This window comes from Lates calcarifer, unplaced genomic scaffold, assembly GCF_001640805.2.
Source record: "Lates calcarifer isolate ASB-BC8 unplaced genomic scaffold, TLL_Latcal_v3 _unitig_1925_quiver_1595, whole genome shotgun sequence".
Taxonomy (NCBI): domain Eukaryota; kingdom Metazoa; phylum Chordata; class Actinopteri; family Centropomidae; genus Lates; species Lates calcarifer.
In genome coordinates this window covers 1-8962 of record NW_026115853.1, presented here as the reverse complement: position 1 = coordinate 8962, position 8962 = coordinate 1, and the positions used below count along the sequence as shown (strand labels likewise).

General features: G+C 39.2%; 1 long non-coding RNA gene across 1 annotated transcript; it reads left to right on the top strand.

Moving 5' to 3' along the window:
• The first annotated feature begins 4810 nt into the window (after nucleotides 1–4810).
• On the top strand, nucleotides 4811–8318 carry LOC108891293 (uncharacterized). The gene is made up of 5 exons (XR_001962291.2): nucleotides 4811–4997; nucleotides 6045–6171; nucleotides 6280–6343; nucleotides 6658–6900; nucleotides 7726–8318. It is a non-coding gene; the product is annotated as an uncharacterized LOC108891293 (long non-coding RNA).
• The last annotated feature ends 644 nt before the right edge of the window (nucleotides 8319–8962 follow it).

The following is an 8962-nucleotide window of genomic DNA, read 5'->3' as shown; positions in this document are numbered from 1 at the left end:
CAACCCTGTTAACAGCATTTCTCTCGAGGTGACGTGTAAATAAACTAATTTGTGCCTTGTAAATGATGTTTGAACCGAGTCCACTAAATTTAGTTTTTAACATCTGTAGTATTAAAGCTTGTGCCTTGCAAACAACAACCTGCTGCTTGCTGAATGCCAACAAAACGCCTCTTTTTTTTTTTTTTAAAATTTTCCTGCCCATGTGTTTGTAGCTGTTTTAAACTGCTCAGGGCCATACTGAATCACTTCTGCACATGTGACCCTGGAAGTTTAGATTTGCCACTTCATGTACAAAAAAACCAAAGAATCTAAGCTTTTACCTTTTTTGTTTTATTTTACTTTTCTCCCCAAAACCACTTCAACCGTTTCTGTATGTGATGAAATACTAACAATGCAATCCCAAAGGAGTGTCTCCAGGCTGGTGGTAGACGAACTCGTACTTGATTTAAATGTAGAAATGTTTTGTTGTTTTATTTTGTAAATGAGTGAGTTGTGGAGAAATGACAGTGAAGAAGTCACCTGAACAAACACCTGAGCTTCTGACACCAAAGGGAAAAGATCCCAGCACTGAGGTGGTCTCCGGGGGCGTGTCCACACTGACTCAGTCTGACAGCTGATTGGTTGCTGATTCATCTCAGCCAATCAAAGTCCATCTTAAGTCCAGGGAGAGAATGGAAATTGTCATCACAGGGTACATTCAATAGCTGTTCTGGAGCTTTCAGTCATATCACATGATCTTCATCAGCAGATGAAGTTTGCCTGCTGTAAAATGTCCTCTTTTCAGAGCATGTTTCCATACTGCTCACTCATGTTGGTCCTTTAAAGTGGAAATTTGAACTGGGAAAACTACATCCGCTGGTGAAGATCATGTGACACGACTGAGAGCTCCAGAACAGCCACTGAATGAATCCTGTGGTGTCGAGAGTGAAATTCAAGGAGGCTCCAGTTTATCAAACAGTGAATCTATTTGTTCAAAGTTTATGATCAGCTGGACTAAATTAAACCAGATTCTTTTCAAAGACAGAAACTGTCTCACAGTCACAGTGTGTAGAAACAACCTGACACTGACATGAACTCAACTGTTTGTGATGTTAAATACTTCACACATTAAGAGAACTGTTGGAACCTGTTAACCTTTACACCTCACTTCCTGCTACAAACTGTCCTTTAATCCAACAGTAACATACATGACAGTGTTGTTATAAATCATCAATTTTCCATCGCTCCACCACAACAAGAGGCTATAACTCCGACTCTGGTGTTGAACTGGAGCTACTTTTATGATCTTTTTAGTTTTATAAAAATGTTCGATCAACAGAAGCTGGAACGAGAATATTTGGCATTTTTGAAAGATAACTCAACTTATCAAAATTGCAGCTGATTAATTTTCATTGAATCATCTCAGCTCTAGTTTGAACTCACACAAAACTGCTGCAACAAGTTGATCAAATAAGATCAGCTTTATTGTCCAGAAGGAAAGTTGTCTTATATACAGATAGAACATACTTACATAAACGCATAATGCATGGATGTAAAATACAAACAGTTCATAACTACACATTTCAGACAAGACAGTAACAGATAAAACACACTTGTACTTTGAGACCCCTTAAAATATTTGTTAACCAACCTCCTCGTTCTCTCTGATTCAGTGTCTCCTCAGCTGATTTTGAAGATAATTCACGCTGTTAGCTCAGTTACTTTACGTAGGTTTTACAACTTTCACAAGTACTGAGCTAAAAACAGGAATAAATTGTTCTGTATCAAACAAGAAACTCAGAAACACTGTGGACGTGCCCCTGTATCCGCATCAGTGGCTTTAATTAGCAGTCTGACAGAAAACTTAAACTTCAACCCGTTCTTTTTGTGCATGATGAGAAAAAAAACTTGTGCTCAATTGGCCAAACCGCTATCTCCGAGCAGGCCAATACCCTCCTGAACCAACAGCCGAGTAGCCCCAGGTCCCCGAGGAGGATGAGGTGTCGCAAAACCAGCGTCGAAAGAGATCCACTATCAAGAAAGGCATCCAACAGGCTAACATCTTAAGACACACCACCTTCTCCTTTTCTTTTTTTTTCTTGTTCAACCTGTGTTTGTTGTTGGGATTATGCACATTATACACAGAAAAAAAAAACGGGGGTTTGACACCTCGACTTTATTGGAAAAATAACCTTTAATGCCTTAAAACGTATGTGAATATTCATTTTAGCGGCAGGTGAAGGGTTTGGACGGAGGGAGGGAGGGAGGGAGCGGACCGAGAGGCAAAATTTTCAAAAACGGAAGAAAAAAAGTTACGAATCCATGAAAAAAAACCTGTGAGCTTTTCTTTTTCCACTTGTGTCTTTTTGCTTGTAACATATTTGCATTGAGTTTGTATGAACTAGGCAGTGTGTTGAACAGTGCACTCATTGTAACAAAGCTAGTGATGGTAGTGGAGGAATGAAAATGTCTGTTCACAGTGTCGAGAACATCAGATAAGAAATGATTTCTTTTTCTGTCACAGTTCATCCAGTATGTTAAATATAATCCTTCTCATTTCAGTGTCGTCAGTTTCATTATGGCAGTTAAACACCGGCTTTCATTTTGTATCTCTAGACTTAATATTTATTCAGTTTTCCTTTATTCCGTCACAGCTAATTTTACCAAAGGTGGAATTGCATGTCTGTGGTGTATATTTAGTATGTTTTTTTTTTTTTTTGTTACATTTCATTTTGTTTTAACCAGAATATAGTTGTTGTCATTCTTGTCATTTTTCTCAGTATCGAATGCAGTCGAAACCTGTGAGCAAGACTATGGACATGGTGTTGCTGCTTCATGTTTTAACTGCAGATTGTGAATTCCACAGCCTTATTTTCTTATTTATTTCTGAAAACAGAAGAGGCATTTTTCAATAAACTACTGAAAATTTACATCGGTGTGGTTTTTGAGTCTCGGTCATCGATCTCAAACTAGAGGTTTGTTTTTGACTAGAGGGGCAGTTGAGGGGGACTTGGACTGACTAGATGGGCATTGTGTTTGACTATAGGAGCATTTAGGCTGACCACAAGGGCAGTCTGGTTAACTAAAGGGGCTTTCAAGCTAACTGAAGGGGCACTTGGGGCACTCAGACTTTTTAAAAGGGGCAATTATGGTGACTATAAACACACCTGTGGGGCACTTGGACCAACTGGATTTACACTTGGGCTGAAAACAGAAGCACTCTAAGAAGAGAAGCACTTGAACCAAATAGGGGGGCACTTGTACAGACTGGGGCACTTGAGGCACATTAGACCCACCAAGAAAGTACAGGTTCATCAGAGGGGCACTTGAACTGACATGGGCTGCACTTGAATCGACTTGGGTGGCATTTTAACTGACTTGAGGTGGATTTAAAAAGAACTTTGGCCGATCACTGGAACACTGGACAGTAACAGCACTGTAGTTAAGCACTTGGAGGAATCTGGCCGAGTCAGACAGACACTAAGGCCAACTAGAGGGACACTGAGGCACTCGAACTGACTAGAGACCCATCAAGGCCAATCAGAGAGGCACTTGGTCAGATCGAGTGCCCCTTTACATTCAAATTAGTGACCAAATGTAATGTTGAAGGGTGCAGAGAGATCCCTGGATAAATAAAGGTTTAAGTAAAGGTTTATCAGCAGTCAGACGCAGGATTATTTGATTATTTGCTCATCTGCACTGTTTTATTTCTCTGAGGGAAACACGCTCCATCCTGCAGTGGAAACTTGGACACTCAGGCATAAATACAGTTCTCAGAAAGTGTCTTAAAGTGCCTTTTCTTCCCGAACCTCTCTGAATACTTACGTTTTTTTAAATGACCCTGGACTCAAGAGCTGTGCAGAATTAGCTAACTCCACTGGCCTGATTTGCTCACGACTATTTTCTCCACAGATATTTTTCCCCCTGAATCACTGCCACAAACATAAAGCCTAATAGCTGAGCACACGAGTGAGACGCACTAATCATCTATAAGCTGTAAACATCAGATCTCTGCCATGGAAACACCTCATCATCGGCGTGAGTTCATCTCTACTCGAGTGTGGACTCATCTGTAGCTACCACTCACAGGGCAATGATCCCACAAAGACAGTTTAGATTATCAGAGAGGAAAAATGACAAATACCCGCTGGCCTCAGCATGAACATCTGTACTCTGAGTTTTCTTTAAATCCTACATCTGTGAAGAGAGAGGAGTGTTGGTTTACTGGTTCTGCAGGGTTCACCTGATTAAATTTAAGAATTAATTTAAATAATTTAAGTGCATGAATTCATGGCTCCAAAGTGTTTCCCAGATAAAAGTTCCTGCTACAGGTCTAATATTCCCTTTTTTATTCCAACAAGACTAAGAGACTAAGTTATAAATTGCCTGTTATTTTACACTATAACAGTATTATGTTTTAAAAGCAGATTTTTTCAGTTGGATTATTCTTCACCTGCTGCGTTGCAGAAATTCTTTAACCTTTTGTGGTAAGTTTGGATTTTACTTATTAATACTTATTTTAGTGATTAATACACTGTGTAGTTGGTATTCTGAATCCAAACAGTTCACATATGTAATTTGATTATCTTCTACATTAAGTTATTTGTCATTGCCGCCAGGTTATAACTAAATTTTAGTGGTTCTGCTCTGCACTTCCCTCAAAACCACTGTTTAACATTTCTTTTCCGGTAAGAATGAGCGAGTAGCGGAAAAGCATGAAAAAAAAAAACTCATCTTCGACCAATCAGAAGCGGTTGCTAGGCGGAGCAAGAGTCAGTCGACCAATCAGCGTTTGTCTCCCGGCGTCTGTCGTCATTGAACGTGACGGACGCGGAACAGAGCGGAGCGGTGGAGAAACAAAGGCGGAAAAAACGAGTGAAAATACGGATTAAAACCAGCGTCTGAGTCGTAGATTAGTCGCTTCGTTTTCTTACACTGTGAGAAATTTCATTACCGAACAAGTCTGGACGCTAAAACAAGCTTTCTGAGGCTGGATACTGATCACTCCTGCGGCGAAGGTAAGGCTAACTAGCTAACTAATTAGCGTCGAGCGCTAGCATTAGTCTTAGCATATTAGCTTTAACTTGAGCTTTCGCGCTAGCCTGTTCCTTTAGTGACATTTTCTCCATTGTCAGTCTTTTTTATTGCCTAGGTAAGAGTGTGTTTGTGTGTCTAACGGACATGAGTTGTGGGCCGTATGGATTGTAACCCAGTGGTAACCTTGTGGCATCTGATTGCAGTTCATTTTAAATCTGTTCTGTTTTCAGGCTTGTTGTGATCTCTGGTCATTTTGCATCTCCGTTTTTAGCCTCTTTTAACGTGTTGAAGTAGCTTTGCATCGTTCTACTTCTCAGGTTTCTGTTTCTATTTAGAAGCTTTGGGTCTTTATGGTCTTTTTGCATCATGTAGCATCTCGACTTGTTTGTTTTACATCTATTTCTGGTCAGCTTTGTGTCTTCTTGTAGTCCTTTTGCATCGCATGGTGTCTGTTCGTGTGTGTACAGTTTAGATTGTACATTTCTTGAGTTTACCCTCATTTTTGTTGTTTTACGAGAAAGTCTTTTTTGTCTATTTCCGGTATATTTTGAGGTGAAGGCTCCGTGTAGTGATCTGTCCATGGCCACACTGATCCCATGTTGTGTATATCAGTGATCAGTCATTTATTTGTGAGGACTTGAGACTTGATTGAGAACAGTTTTGAGTCAAAGGTAGGATTAGCATAGCAAAGACACTGGTGCAAACGGCAAATCTGGCGCTAACGCTTCAGATCAGAGACTTTTTAAAAGAAAGACGTCGTCAGTGTTGTTATATCCTGCTTGTTGTCGTTAGTTTGGCTAGGAAGAGAGTTGTGAGTATCGCTGTCTGCGGCTGCTGTGCTAGCTCTGGGAAACCTTCCCTGTTAGCTTAGCAACACATCTACGGGCCTGCGGTAGCTCTGTAATAACAATTTAAACAAACAACTGTTGGTAGTTTTACTCCGTTATGTTGCGGCTGCTGTGTGTGTGTGTGTGTGTGTGTGTGTCGTTCCTTTGTTGATGCTTTATATCACGTTTGTTTTGCTTCAGTTGTGAAAAAGCGGACGCGCTCGAATCCGCTATTTTCCTCCCCGGCCGGCTGTTGGTGTTGGTTTCCATGGAGATGCGCGTCCATGAATTCGGGGGCGGGGCTCCTGAAGCAGCGCTGCAAGGACAGGTGTGTTTGTCTCACTCTGCTTTTGCGTTTCAGTGATGAACTGTTTTTAATAAATATTCTTATTATTTAGTTTATTAGATTTTCAAGCGTTGTTCTTGTGTTGTCCAGGTCTTCGTGTTGAGCTGCTGCAGCCTGGACGGAAACACCAGCTCTCACCTCACAGACAAAAGAGGTGTGTGTCCTCAACATTTTCTCCATGTGAAAAAATAACGTGTTAATGAGCTGAGTTATTAATGTAAGAAAGAGCTTTCAGTCTTTTGATTCAGTGTAAATCTCAGTTTACACCTTAGTATTAACTGAGTGTAGTATTACATATGATGGTAACTGATTAATAATTTCTGTGAAATAACTGAAAACTGAACAACTTATAATTAAATAGTTTTGTCATATCAACAGACAGTGTTTTCATGGTTAAACTGTTGATGTGGAATAGGTAGTAGTGCATTGATCATTGTCCTTTGTATGTTTCTCTTTGATTTCCTCCAGGTGTCACCACTTCGTCCATGACATCACTGAGACATCATCTGTGATCAGAGAGACATCGTCCACGATCAGAGACACTGTTCATTATCGCAGAGACAATCAAAAGTCGCAGTGACGGAGTTTCCTGATTTGATGACTTCGTCCACGATTGCAGAGACATTGTCCTTAATCACGGACACCATCCACAATCACAGAGAGTCTTCGTGCAATGAAGAAGTTCTTTGAGACCAGGACAGAGGCCTCCAGGTAATTCACCAACAGATTTACATCAACTGTCCAACACAGAGCACTGACATTAAACTGTTTATGTTCAGTATTTAGGAGATCAGAAAAGTGTAATGATGAAAGTAATCTGCAATATAAAAATAATATATTAGTAATCTGCATAGAAGTAATAGGAAAGTAATTAGCAATATCAGAAATAAGATGTAATAGTCAGAGTTGTCTGTGTTGTCTCTGTTATTGCAACAGTGAAAGTTATCTGTAAATTTAGAAGAAATATGTAATAACTAAAATGGTAAAAAAATAATCTAATATTTGAGGTAACAGTAAAAATAATCTGTAATATAAAAGCAGTGCAGAAGTAATAGTAATCCAAAATAGAAGTAAAAATGTCACATAAAAAGCAAGGCATCAAAAATGTCATAAAATGTCATAGTAGAGTGAAGTATCAAAAATGTTTTTAAGAAATGTCACAGTGCAGTATTTGATCAAAACCGCCATCTAATGGACAGTTTAGTAAGGCATCATAATGTACAATAAGGTAAGGTCATCGTGTAATAAAGCACCCAAAATAAAATTTAAAAAATGGCAGTATTGCATGTGATCAGAGAAGTCAAACAATGCCACAGCATAGAAAATGGCATAGAAATGACAGGATGGTAAGGCATCAAAACTGTCACTGTTTATTATGAGGTCAAAAATGGCACAGTAAAGTAAGGCATCAGAAATGTCAAAAAAATGTCACAGTGTCATAAAGTCATAATACAATTAGAAATTAAATTAAATATAATAGTGTAATAAAGCATCAAAAATAAAAAAAGAGACTAATTGCCTCCTTTTGTTCCACAGACGTCTCAGCTGTTCTTCGCATCCTGCAGAGTAACTAACTTTGCAAGAGAACAAAGGAACTGATCTCCTCAACAACACTGAAGCCACACAGCCAGAACAACAGTTGAATGGACCAGGACAGCAGCAACAGGACTTGACAAAGCAGCGCACCAAAAGGCATTTTGTTTTTCCCATGGACTAACACACCTGGACTTACTTTACCTTACCTTGTATATCACAATCTGTCGAAGCATAGGACGCAACTTTGTCAGTGTGTTGTTGTGTATGTTTACAGTCAGGTTACTGATTCATGTTAGCGTGTTCATACACTCAAACACTCCCTTGTTAATCTCCCCCACACATGATGAAGTCGGTCCTGGAGGCCATCTACTGATTCGGCCATCTTGTGGTTTAACACAAAGGAACAATCTTAGAGCAGCCATCTTACCTTTGTTTTCCACAAACACATACACACATTCACACACACACCTCTACACAGTGTTTGTAGGTTTGGTTAGATTTTGTGTTTGTTTTTTCGTTTTGGTATTTGTATATATATGTGTAATATACACATAGATTTGTATTTGTTCAAATAAATTCTTGTGATCACTGAATATTTTGCTGGTCTGTTAAATATTGTATGAAAGTGAATATTGCTAACCTCTCTGCTGCAGAACTCAAAATCCTTCAACTATTACTAACTATTGATAGTAATTATGATCATAATTATTAAATTAATTATTAACCAAAGTTACAAACTGATAGTTACTAAACTTTATGAGAATGATGTAATGAATTGGCTATAGGGCTAGAGTTACAGCTTTCAGCCAGAGGTTAGGGTTAGGGTTACATTTTTTAACCAGAGGTTAGGGTTAGGGTTACGGTTTTTAACCAGAGGTTAGGGTTAGGGTTACGGTTTTTAACCAGAGGTTAGGGTTAGGGTTACATTTTTTAACCAGAGCTAGGGTTAGGGTTACGGTTTTTAACCAGAGGTTAGGGTTAGGGTTACGGTTTTTAACCAGAGCTTAGGGTTAGGGTTAGGGTTAGGGTTACATTTTTTAACCAGAGGTTAGGGTTACGGTTACATTTTTTAACCAGAGGTTAGGATTAGGGTTACATTTTTAACCAGAGGTTAGGGTTAGGGTTACGGTTTTTAACCAGAGCTTAGGGTTAGGGTTAGGGTTACGGTTACATTTTTTAACCAGAGGTTAGGGTTAGGGTTACATTTTTTAGAGGTTAGGGTTAGGGTTACGGTTTT